The 10,938-nt window shown below is 30.6% G+C and overlaps 1 pseudogene; it reads right to left on the bottom strand.

The window, feature by feature from the left end:
* Nucleotides 1-347: 347 nt before the first annotated feature.
* On the bottom strand, nucleotides 348-2,045 carry LOC110112341 (annotated as a pseudogene).
* Nucleotides 2,046-10,938: the final 8,893 nt, after the last annotated feature.

Genomic DNA, 10,938 nt, shown 5'->3' with positions numbered 1-10,938 from the left:
TCTAGATATAGGAATATTATTATTCAACTATGCATAACATGAAAATTTTTCTCTTTAACTTCTACAATTATGCATATTATAGAAGTTTTGCCTCTTCTAATTTCCATTAAAACAATAGTCAAGCACACCTTTAATTTTTCAAAGAAGGCAAGTATTTCAAATGAATATTCAGGGATGATTCATGCCAAAGTTCTAAGAAAAAGAAAAACAAAATAAAAAAAGAGTTATATAAAAGACAACAAATAGTTGATAGCTTTTTTCAAGTAGACATTTCATTGTAGCAAACAAATGTTGCATGAATAAAATGTTGGGGAATGGTCAAAAATTGATACTATTGAAAATAAATTTCAGTAAATGCCAGAAGGATCGCCATTTTGAACAATTCATGGATGTTCAAGTAGTTTGTGAAATGGGAGACATGAGGATTCTTTGACGAGCATCTAACCAAAATGTTGAAAGCTTCTTAAATGAAATGAGATTGCAAAAACAATATAGAGAAGACATTGTAAGATCAGATAGGGAGGTCCTGGGTATGTTCCTTGCTTATCAAGTCTTTTGCAGCTGAAGAGACTTTAGGTTTTGGGGGAAATTCGAGATCAACTTTAATGATTCTGCATTTAGAGAAAAATAATATCATGAAGCATTACTTGATAAAAAAGGGCATGAATCCAAGTTTCTTTTTCAAATCATCATTGGCCGTTCCGAAGATGCTTTTATCATTCTAAACTTGAAACCAATGTGCAGAAAGAAGTTAAAACAACTTTAAGTACAAACATATTAATAGTCAAATGGTTGGGTTGAGAAGAAACAAAATCAAGCTAACCTTTTGCATGTATCTAAGTGCTCCTTAGCCTCAAATGGTGGTACACCATAGAGAAACTAATAGCATAGAACCCCCAAGCTCCAAATATCTACACTAGCATCATGATCTACACTTTCCACTGCAAATAGCAAATTTAAATCATTCGTTCATCAGGAAAGATATGCAAAATGCCATCAACATGAGCTATTACCCATTTCAAGTGGAAGGTAATCTAAAGTGTCACACATTGTCTTCCTTCAATCAAATGTATGAACTGAACACCCAAAATCTGCTATCTTTACATCACCCTATCCAAAAGTAAACCGACATAAACATGGTGCATAGCAGAAATAAAAAAAAAATATATAAAAAAACATCTAAACAAGCAATTGAGATCAAACCAATCACATTCACTCCAAGTAGTAGATTCTTTGGTCTGATATCTCGATGAATGACATGTTTTCCATGCAAGTAGATAAGCGCCCGAGCTAAAGATGATATATACTGGATAATCAATACAAGTATAAAAATTTAGCAGAAATTCCTTCTCCAAATTCCATTATTGAGATCCAATCAAAAATTCAGTGGAGTACTTACTGTTGCTGCTCACCTCGCACTGAAATATTTGCACCGCTATGGTTCTTTGTGAAGTTCTCCTTTGTTGCATATTCTAGTATCAAATAAACTCTAGTCTACAACAAAATAGAATGATAAAAATAAAATTAAGGTAACTTTTCAAAGTTGTATGCTAACTTGATTTGTTGCTTGCATCGATTACAGTTAAGAGTTTTAACCTGATCATAGAAGTACCCATATAAACGCAATATATTAGGGTATCTATAATGACTCTGAATTTCTACCTCTCTTTAAATATGATGTTCAACCAGAAACTGCTTTCGCTGACTCTTGGATAGAACTTTCATTGCTACTATATGATTAATGTACAATGAAGGTATGCAAGTTAGTAGTATTAAAATAATAGTCATCCAAAAAAGAATGGGTATATTTGATGGTTCATTGTGGTCTCCATGCAATAAGAAATATCACAATAGTGGATATATCTCAGTTCAAGGTATTATTAACAAGCATGTACCTTCTTTTCTCTAGCCAAATACACATGGCTAAACTTTCCTCTCCCTAATTTCTTCCCAATTTCAAAATCATTCAATGTCCATCTTTTCTCCATGGTTGAAACTTTTGAAGAAGACTGTCAAATATATAATAAAGAAAGAAGTATGGTCATGTCTCAAATGCATAAAAAATTAAACCTACGAATACTTGAATCCCCTTTCAAGAGAGAATAGCATGTTCTCCTTATCATGGCCCTTTTTCCTAACTATCAGCGATTTCTTTTATGAATCATCCTTACCATTTAACAAGTTCTACGCAAGCAAACAAAACATGTAGAAAAACACTTGTCACATATTATGCTGTCTTTCATTAATTTTATGAAAACATAAGGGTGCAATAGTCATCTAACTATACATCAACTTCTCGATGAGTATTATTTGACAAGTTTATCTTTTCTATTGGCATTCATTCATGTTGAGTTTTACATGTGATGTTAACTGTATGGAAATCACAATTTCAGGCATCTTTTCTTGCTTCCATGCCTTCCACATACATTTTATTTACTCTTTTATTGGTATGCATTTTGTTTACTTTTATACTTCTGAAATCTATACAATATAAATCTTTGTTTTTTAAATGCCAAGTACACAAACAAATTTTCCTCTCCATAATGGTCTCATTTTCAAAATCATTCAAAGTCCATCATTTCTCCATGGTTAAAACTTTTAAAGGAGACTAACAAATATATAATAAAGCAAACATGGTCATGCGTCAACTTGAGGAAAAAGCAGAAAAATCTAAGAATTTAAAAAGTCCCTTTCAAGAGATAATGACAACCTTGTCTAGTAATCAGCACCTGAATTCCCATCTATCTTTAGTTGCTACTATAAATCATCTTTTTCCATTCAATAAATGACACATAAGCCAAGAAAAAATATTGGAAAATACTTGCTCGAACATAGAGTGGCTATGCTAGTAATTTTATCAAAACTTAAGTGCACTTACATATAAGTACCGATAAACTTTTAGGTGACAAGTTTATTTTTTCTCTTCACATTCATTCATGTTGAGTTTCACATGTAATATTAACTTCAGTTCATGGAAATCTTGTTCAAAATTTCTAGCATATTGTCTTTCTCATACCTTTAACATGCATTCTATCTATCATTCTTAGACAAATATACTATTAATTTTCGTACTCACAAAATATATGTAATACATTCATTTCTCAGTATATGTTGTGAATATGTGTAGAGATCAATTTCTCAATTTTTCTCTCATGCAATTTTGAATTTAATGCAACTTTAAACCTCAAAAAGCTTTGTTAAGATTTGGAAAAAAATTTGAGTTTAATTTTGAAGTGTGGTGGCTGTGAAATTTAAGATCAAATTCACATTTTATATAGTATCATACCTACCACCTTATGTTGCCATATGAAAAGAGATGAAAACAATAAAACTTTCTCCATTTAAGGCATTGAGCTCTTATTGGTTGACTATCTAGAATGATAAATGAAAGTAGCTCTTAATGGTTTACTGTCTAGAATGATAAAGGAAAGTAGCAGGAGGTCAAGTTCATGAGGCCAGTGGTGTGATTCGGCAAAAAGAACAAATGCTAGAGCATTAAGAGACCAGTCACTTTCAGAAGGTGATGATAGTCTGGTGTAAGGGCTTGCAAGCAAAACAATGAAGGAAAGTAAAGGAACTCATGTCATATGCAAAATATGTATCATGCATATATCTTGTATGATATTAGATTATTATTCTTGAGATTTCTATGTAGTTTGGTTATTTTGTGTAGTTGCTTTAACCGTCAAGATAGAGAAAAGTGACAATAAAGAGAGAGAGAGAGAGAGAGAGAGAGAGAGAGAGAGAGAGAGAGAGAGAGAGGAGAGAATTTGTTATTTCAGCTTCAAGTTTAGTTATCAATTAAATTATCAAACATGCATATATATTTGTCTTCCACATTCTTTAATCAGGATTCATCTAAGCTACTTATGCTCATTTTTCTCATAATTTCCTTCAACAAAGTCATAAGTTGACTTATTTGATTAGGTCATCGAATGACCCACTAAACCCAATCCATGCACCCAAAATAATGGCATTTGTAGTAGCAATGTGATTTCTAATGTTTTGTTACCGTATTTTTCCTTGATGAAAATAATATCATGACATTTTGTGATGGATGAATATGAATCATTTATCAGAGCATCTGCAATCAAAAGTCTCATTTTTTACTCCAACATGCCATAAAACTACAAAATGTCATGATTCATCTCCAATCAAACTCCATTTTTCACCCTTTTGCAGACAACGGTCATCTCTTCTTTCCCGCGGCAAGTTCGGTAGAGAAATAAAAATGGAGGAGATGAATAGTGCAACGCCAATATTGGTGTCCCACTATTCACCCGCAGCCAAATAGCATAAACTTTGCAGTTCGGCTGGAGCTGGCTAGGAATGCCATTCAAGCATTTGGAGTTTGGTTGGAGATGCCCTCATAAAGTCTTTTCAGTTGTTTTTTGTTCCATCTTGAAAAACGTTGAATTCGTTCATCCTACACAAGCCCACTAGATGTTTGCACTAACCTTTAACTATTCCATTAACCATTGCTTGTTTTGGGTTAGCTAAAACATGAGGCAAAATAAAGGAGTTCAAATATCCACTTCATATAAATTTAGCAAGCCATGTTTATTAAATTTTGTTGAAAGAGAACAATTCAGTGGGTTAACTCTTATCAACAAGCTGACAACTTAATAAAATATGAAACAAATCCAGAAGAACTCAAGAAAATAAGCAACTAGTGGACAACCCAAAGTATAAACAACAAAATAGAGCATCAACATACATCATAGCAACAGAACCACCTAGAAACATGGATCAAGGCCGAAAAACCCATAAAATCCCAAATCATAGCAACAAAGAACAGTAAGACCGAGAAATAGAGCTAGCATCCACCAGTTACCTTAAGTTAATGTAACAGATAGAATCAGTAGAACAAACATAACAACAACAACAGAGAACCAAAATTTACAATCACTCATGTTTTAAAAGTTAATTCCCCACTCCATCTCATTTCTCCAAAGGTTACAATGGGAAATTTCCGGTAGGAAGCAAATCGGAGAAAGAATAATAAAACAAAAAAATCACAGGAGTAACAAAATATTTAAACTTGCCGCAAGGAGACCTAGTAGCGCAAACCAAATCAAGTCATAAATGAAAAAAGGGAGCGAAATGAAGAAATAAAATCAATAACCACTGCTATCACATTTTTCGAAAGAAATTGACCCAAGAAAATTGCAAGTAAATATACATGAGCTCTCGATCTCAAGTGATTACTGGTGGTACCGAAGAAAAAGACAAAGAAGTCTTGGGCATCTCCAACCAAAAACCCCATTTTTCAGTCGAAAATGGCGGAAAACTTCAATATGCCGCAATTCATCTCAAACGGAACTCCATTTCCCAGAGCGAGGACCGTTCACCCGTATGCAATTGGCATATTTTTTAGCGATCCATTAGAGCAAAAAGTCACTCCATAAACCGGAATGCAGTTTGGATGGAGAAGCGAGGCCGTGTAGAAGGACTTGGGCATCATCGAAAGGGAATAGCCTAAGAAGGCAAGACAATGAGTATTGATCCAAGGATCGTCAAAGTGCTCCTCAGCTCCTCCTTGAACGACCAATGACATATATGGGAGACTCTGCTAATGTAAAAAAAGCAATGACACTTGTCACTAGTTAACTTGGCAATCTTGAATTTGGTGTAACAAGCCAATCAGGTGATATCGAACCATAGGAAAGTTGCCCGTTAAAAATTCAAAATCACTTTTATTATGGGCACTTTTATTTGGCCCATGTAGATGAGCAGCCCAATTTTTTTTTTAACAGGATATCTATCTGCTATCATCTTTTTAGGAAGTTTTTTGCAGCGTAACTAATATATTGGCTGACCAAAAAGAGGCATACCCTAGAAACCTCATGGCCCACAATTTCATATATTTTATGAGATGGGATCAATTTGATCGTTAGAAAGAATTTGTTTTGCAATGGGAGCTTTAAATTATGCGATTCAGCAAAAAAAAAAAATTAAGATCATGCAGTTGAAGAGAATATATTTTATGATTTATTATTTACTATTTATTAAAATAATATTATATTAAAAATATATATAGAGTGTGATAAAGATTTTAAGTATTGAATTCTATTATTTTTATTCATAACTTTTAATAAAATCTTAAAATTTTAATTATTTTATTTTACTCATAATCTTTTATTAAAATCTTAAAATTTTAATTATTTTATTTTACTCATAATTAATAATAATACTAAATCAAATTTTATATTGATATAAGAAAATATATAGAGATTAATAATTTTTTTCTCATTTTCTTTCTAAAAACTTTTTTAACTGATTATATTCCTTATATTTTTCTTTTATCAATTAATTATAATTAAAAAGTTTTGTTTCAACTCATAGTTTTTTTTTCAACTTATAGTTGATGTAATAGAATAACAAAAATGGATTTTTTTAGTTTATTGAGATATTTTTAGGCAATAAACAACAAAAATTGCACGACATATGTATTTTCTTTTTATTTGGAGATGTTTGGTATAAGAAAAATGAATTTAAACAAATATTATTTGATTATAATATATAAAGTTTGGGCATATTTTTAATAATTTAGCTAAATAAAAAAATTTATGTTTTAAATAATTATAAATTAAATAAAAAGAAAAGGCAAAATTTGAGTTGTTTTAACTTAATAAAAAGAATAAAGTTTATTGAATGAAATTTCATATTTAGTGGTAGAGTATTGCTATGCCAAAAAAAATAGCATAGAAAATATTTGAATACAAACCAATATAAAAGATTTTGATGATATAAAAATATATTTGAACTTGCGATAATAAAAATTCTTATAAATGAATGAGTGAAAAAATTGAAAGAGTTGTGCACTGTTTGAAATAAAATAAAAAAAATGAATCAAACCAATCATAAGTTATTGTTTTGTTTAATTGTTGAACCATTAGTTTGATTATTGATTATAGTTTTAATTTTATAAAATTTTTAATTGTTTGTCTGATTTGCCAAAAAAACTATGGTTTTAAAAGTGGCTCAACAATAAATGCACTTATCTACTCTAAAATTAAATAAATGAAAGTGGCCAAACATTCAACTTCAACCACAACAAATTTCAAACCATATCAGACTATTTAACCTACTCTTAAGCTTCATTTGGAATAGTTTTCTTAGTGTTTTCTAAAATAGCTTTTTAGTACAAAATTATTTAAATTAGAAAATTTTGTAATACAAAATTGCTTTAGAAAATAGCAAGAAAGTTATCTCAACCGAAGCCTTAGGCTTCATTTGGAACGACTTTCTTACTAATTCTTAAAAATAGCTTTCTAGTAAAAAAATTGCATTAAGAAGAATAAGAAAGTCATCCCAAACAAAGCCTTAGACTATCCCATTACATGAGACTTTATTTTACATTCATCACCATTGTCTCTCATAAAACAACTCTCATATAGAACCAAGCTTTGACCAGCATGTTCTCTTGAGCAAAAGTATAAAATACCACCAAACAAAGTGTTTTGATTAATTTATTTATTTATCAACTCTCCTTATTATTTTTCATACTACAAAAATGAAAGTCAAACACTGTCGTTGTCAGGTCCCAAGTCCTGGATGAGAAAAGTGGAGGGTTGTGTTAGGTAGTTGACAGCTAGTGTAAAACTTGTCAAATAATAGTGACATGAATCCTTTAAAAAATTATGTTAATGTTGGGTGTCCATTGAAAGCAACGCACTGTATGACCTGAATACAGTGACCAGAGTGCAAGGGCCGCTGCACCGGTGCCTGAATGCAATGTTAAATAGGCAAGGGTTCCCACATCAAGGATGGATATGGGCAAAAAAGCTAGTCCCTGAAACTAAAATTAGGATATAAACTTAGAATATAGGTTCTCTTACAGAAAAATTAATGGAATTAATATATATTATGAGTAATAGGAAGTTAAATATTCTGTACATATAGGAAACTAAATAGTTTGGAGAGAAGGCTAAGGAGATTGACAGTTTAAGATTTAAATTTTGGTATTCGGGTAGGAGTCATACAAGAAATTGTGTAAGTTTTATTATAGATAAAAGTTTGAAGGATAATGTTATAAAAATTAATATGATTGGAGATAGAATTATAATTTTAAAGATTATTTTTTATGCTAAGATTGTTAATATTATAAGTGTTATGCTCCTCAAGTAGGTTTGGATATGAGTTTAAAATTAAAATTTTGGAATGATTTAGAAGAATTAATATAAAAGATACATCTTAAAGAAAGAATTTTTATTGGAGGAGATTTAAATGTACATGTTGGTAGAGAGGTAGATTATTTTAAAAGCATTCATGGTGGTCATGGATTTGGAATGAGAAATGAAGGTGGCAATAATATATTAGATTTTTTTAAGCTTATGATTTTTTAATTGTTAATAACTTATTTAAGAAAATGAATAAGCATCTAGTCACTTATAAAAAAGGATATAATACAACTCAGATTAACTATTTTCTTATAAGAAAATTAGATTGTTCGGATTGTAAAAATTGTAAAGTTATTTGGAGTGAAAATTTATGTAATCAACATCGATTATTAGTTTTAGACATTGAGATAAAGGGGAATAAAATAAAAAATAAAGTAAAAAGATATTCTAAGATTAGATGGGGATATTTAAAGATTATTAACAAAAATATTTTTTAGAGTAAGATTTTAGATCTTAAGATTTTGTCTGTGCATGAGGATGTTAATGTTATGTGAAAAAATATGGCTAGTGATATTAAGAATATTGCAAAAGATGTGCTTGGAGTATCAAAGGAAAAAGTTTCTAATAATAAAAATAGGTCGTGGTAGAATCCAAATGTGCAAGAAAAGATTAAAAATAAGAAGATTTCTTATAAAATTTGATTTAATTATAAAAACTCTGATAATTGGAAAAGATATAAAGATGCTCGTAAGGAATCTAAGAAAATAATTTTGGATGCAAAGTACTTAGCTTTTATTGATTTATATAATAGATTAGATACTGAGGAAGGAGAAAGATATACGTATACGTTAGTCAAAAAAAGAGATAGGAGTAGTAAGGATTTAGTTCAAGTGAAGTGTATTAAGGATGAAGACCAAAAAATTCTTTTTTTAGAATAGATAGTCAACAAAGGTGGATGAGATAGTTTGCTAAATTTTTTAATGTAGATTATGAAAATAAGATTGACTATAGTGACCTTAGCACTCTAAATGAAAATAAAGATTTTTGTTTTTATCAACGTATTAGTAAAACTGAAGTTAGAGAGGCTTTAAAGAAAATAAAAGGTGAAAAAGCTGTTTGACCTAATGATATTCCAATAGATGTGTGAAAATGCTTAGGAGATGAAGGAATTTTTTGGCTTAATAAACTTTTTAATACTATTTTAAAGATTAAAAAGATGTTAGATGAGTGGAGAATGAGTGCGTTAATTCTTATTTTTAAGAATAAAGGTGATGCACAAGATTGTGCAAATTATAGAGGAATTAAGTTAATGTGTCATACTTTAAAACTATGGGAGCGAGTTATGGAGCATAGGTTGCGATGTGATATAAATGTTTCTCAAAATCAATTTGGGTTCATGCCGGTTAGGTCAACTATGAAAGCCATACATTTATTAAGAGGTTTGATTGAGAAATATAGAGAAAATAAAGAGGATCTACTTATGATATTTATTGATTTAAAAAAAGCATATAATAAAGTTCCAATATAAGTGCTATGGAGATTTTTTGAAAAGAAAGGAGTTAATAATGTTTACATTCAAATCATTAAAGATATGTATGCATAAGCTATTACTTGTATTCAAACATAAGGTGGGTTGACCAAGTATTTTCTTATTTCAGTTGGGTTACATCATGGATCAGCCTTAAGCCCATATCTTTTGCTTTAGTCATGGAAGTTTTCACTAGACATTTGCAAGAGGATGTAGCTTGGTGTATGTTTTTTGCTAATGATATTCTTTTTGTTTATAAGACTAGAGAGGGATTTGAAGGTAAACATGAATTATGGTGGTCAACTTTAGAGTCTAAAGGTTTTTTCTTGAGTATATCTAAAACAGAAGATATGGAGTGTAATTTTAGTAGTAATAGACCTAGTGAGGGGATTGTGACTTTGGGCGATCAAGTCATTAATAAGAGTACACATTTTAGATACCTTGGATCTATTGTTCAGAGTGGTGGTGAAATAGATGGGCATATTATCAGCATAATTCAAGTTGGATGGTTTAAGTGGAGGAATACATCGGACTTGTTATGTGATAGAAAAGTACCCCTCAAACTTAAGGGAAATTCTATAAGATGGTGGTGAGGCCTCCAATGCTTTATGGTGCTGAATGCTAGCCACTAAAAGAGAATCATACTACTAAGTTAAGTGTGGTAGAGATGAGGATGCTCAGATGGATGAGTGGCTTTACCCTTAGAGATAGGATACAAAATGAGTATATACATGAAAATATTGGAGTAACTCGAGTAGAAGATAAGATTAGAGAGAGTCCCTTAGATTGTTTGGTCACATAAAACAGCAGCCTTCCGATGACCCGATTAGTTAATTAGAGGTATTAGATTTGACTTATGTTAAGAAAGGTAGAGGCAGACCTAAAAAAAAGATTTGGTTAGAAAATATTGGAAATGATATTTCTTTATTAGATTTAAAAAGGATTTGTATAGTCGACCCCATGTAGTGGGGTAAAGGCTTGATGTTGTTGTTGTTGTTATCTTTGTACAAAAAAGCTAGAAGTCTACAATCTTAACCAGAAAAAGTTGGTAAGAACTGAAATTATTAGGTGAGCATGTGGAACACATAATTAAAATAACTAACAATGATTAAGATTTTCGAACACTAAAAGTAAATTTTCAAAAACATCAAAATAGATATTTTAGCTTTAATATGAGAAGTTGGAATTCTACAATAATATATATGAAAGTATAATGATTTTGATGATAGCAAACACTCTTGTTACTCTATGACTGCCTTGTCTAACAACATTTCAGGTCCACAAAAT

This window comes from Dendrobium catenatum, unplaced genomic scaffold (assembly GCF_001605985.2).
Source record: "Dendrobium catenatum unplaced genomic scaffold, ASM160598v2 fragScaff_scaffold_409, whole genome shotgun sequence".
In the NCBI taxonomy this organism is placed as follows: Eukaryota; Viridiplantae; Streptophyta; class Magnoliopsida; order Asparagales; family Orchidaceae; genus Dendrobium; species Dendrobium catenatum.
This window is presented reverse-complemented; position numbering and strand designations above follow the sequence as displayed.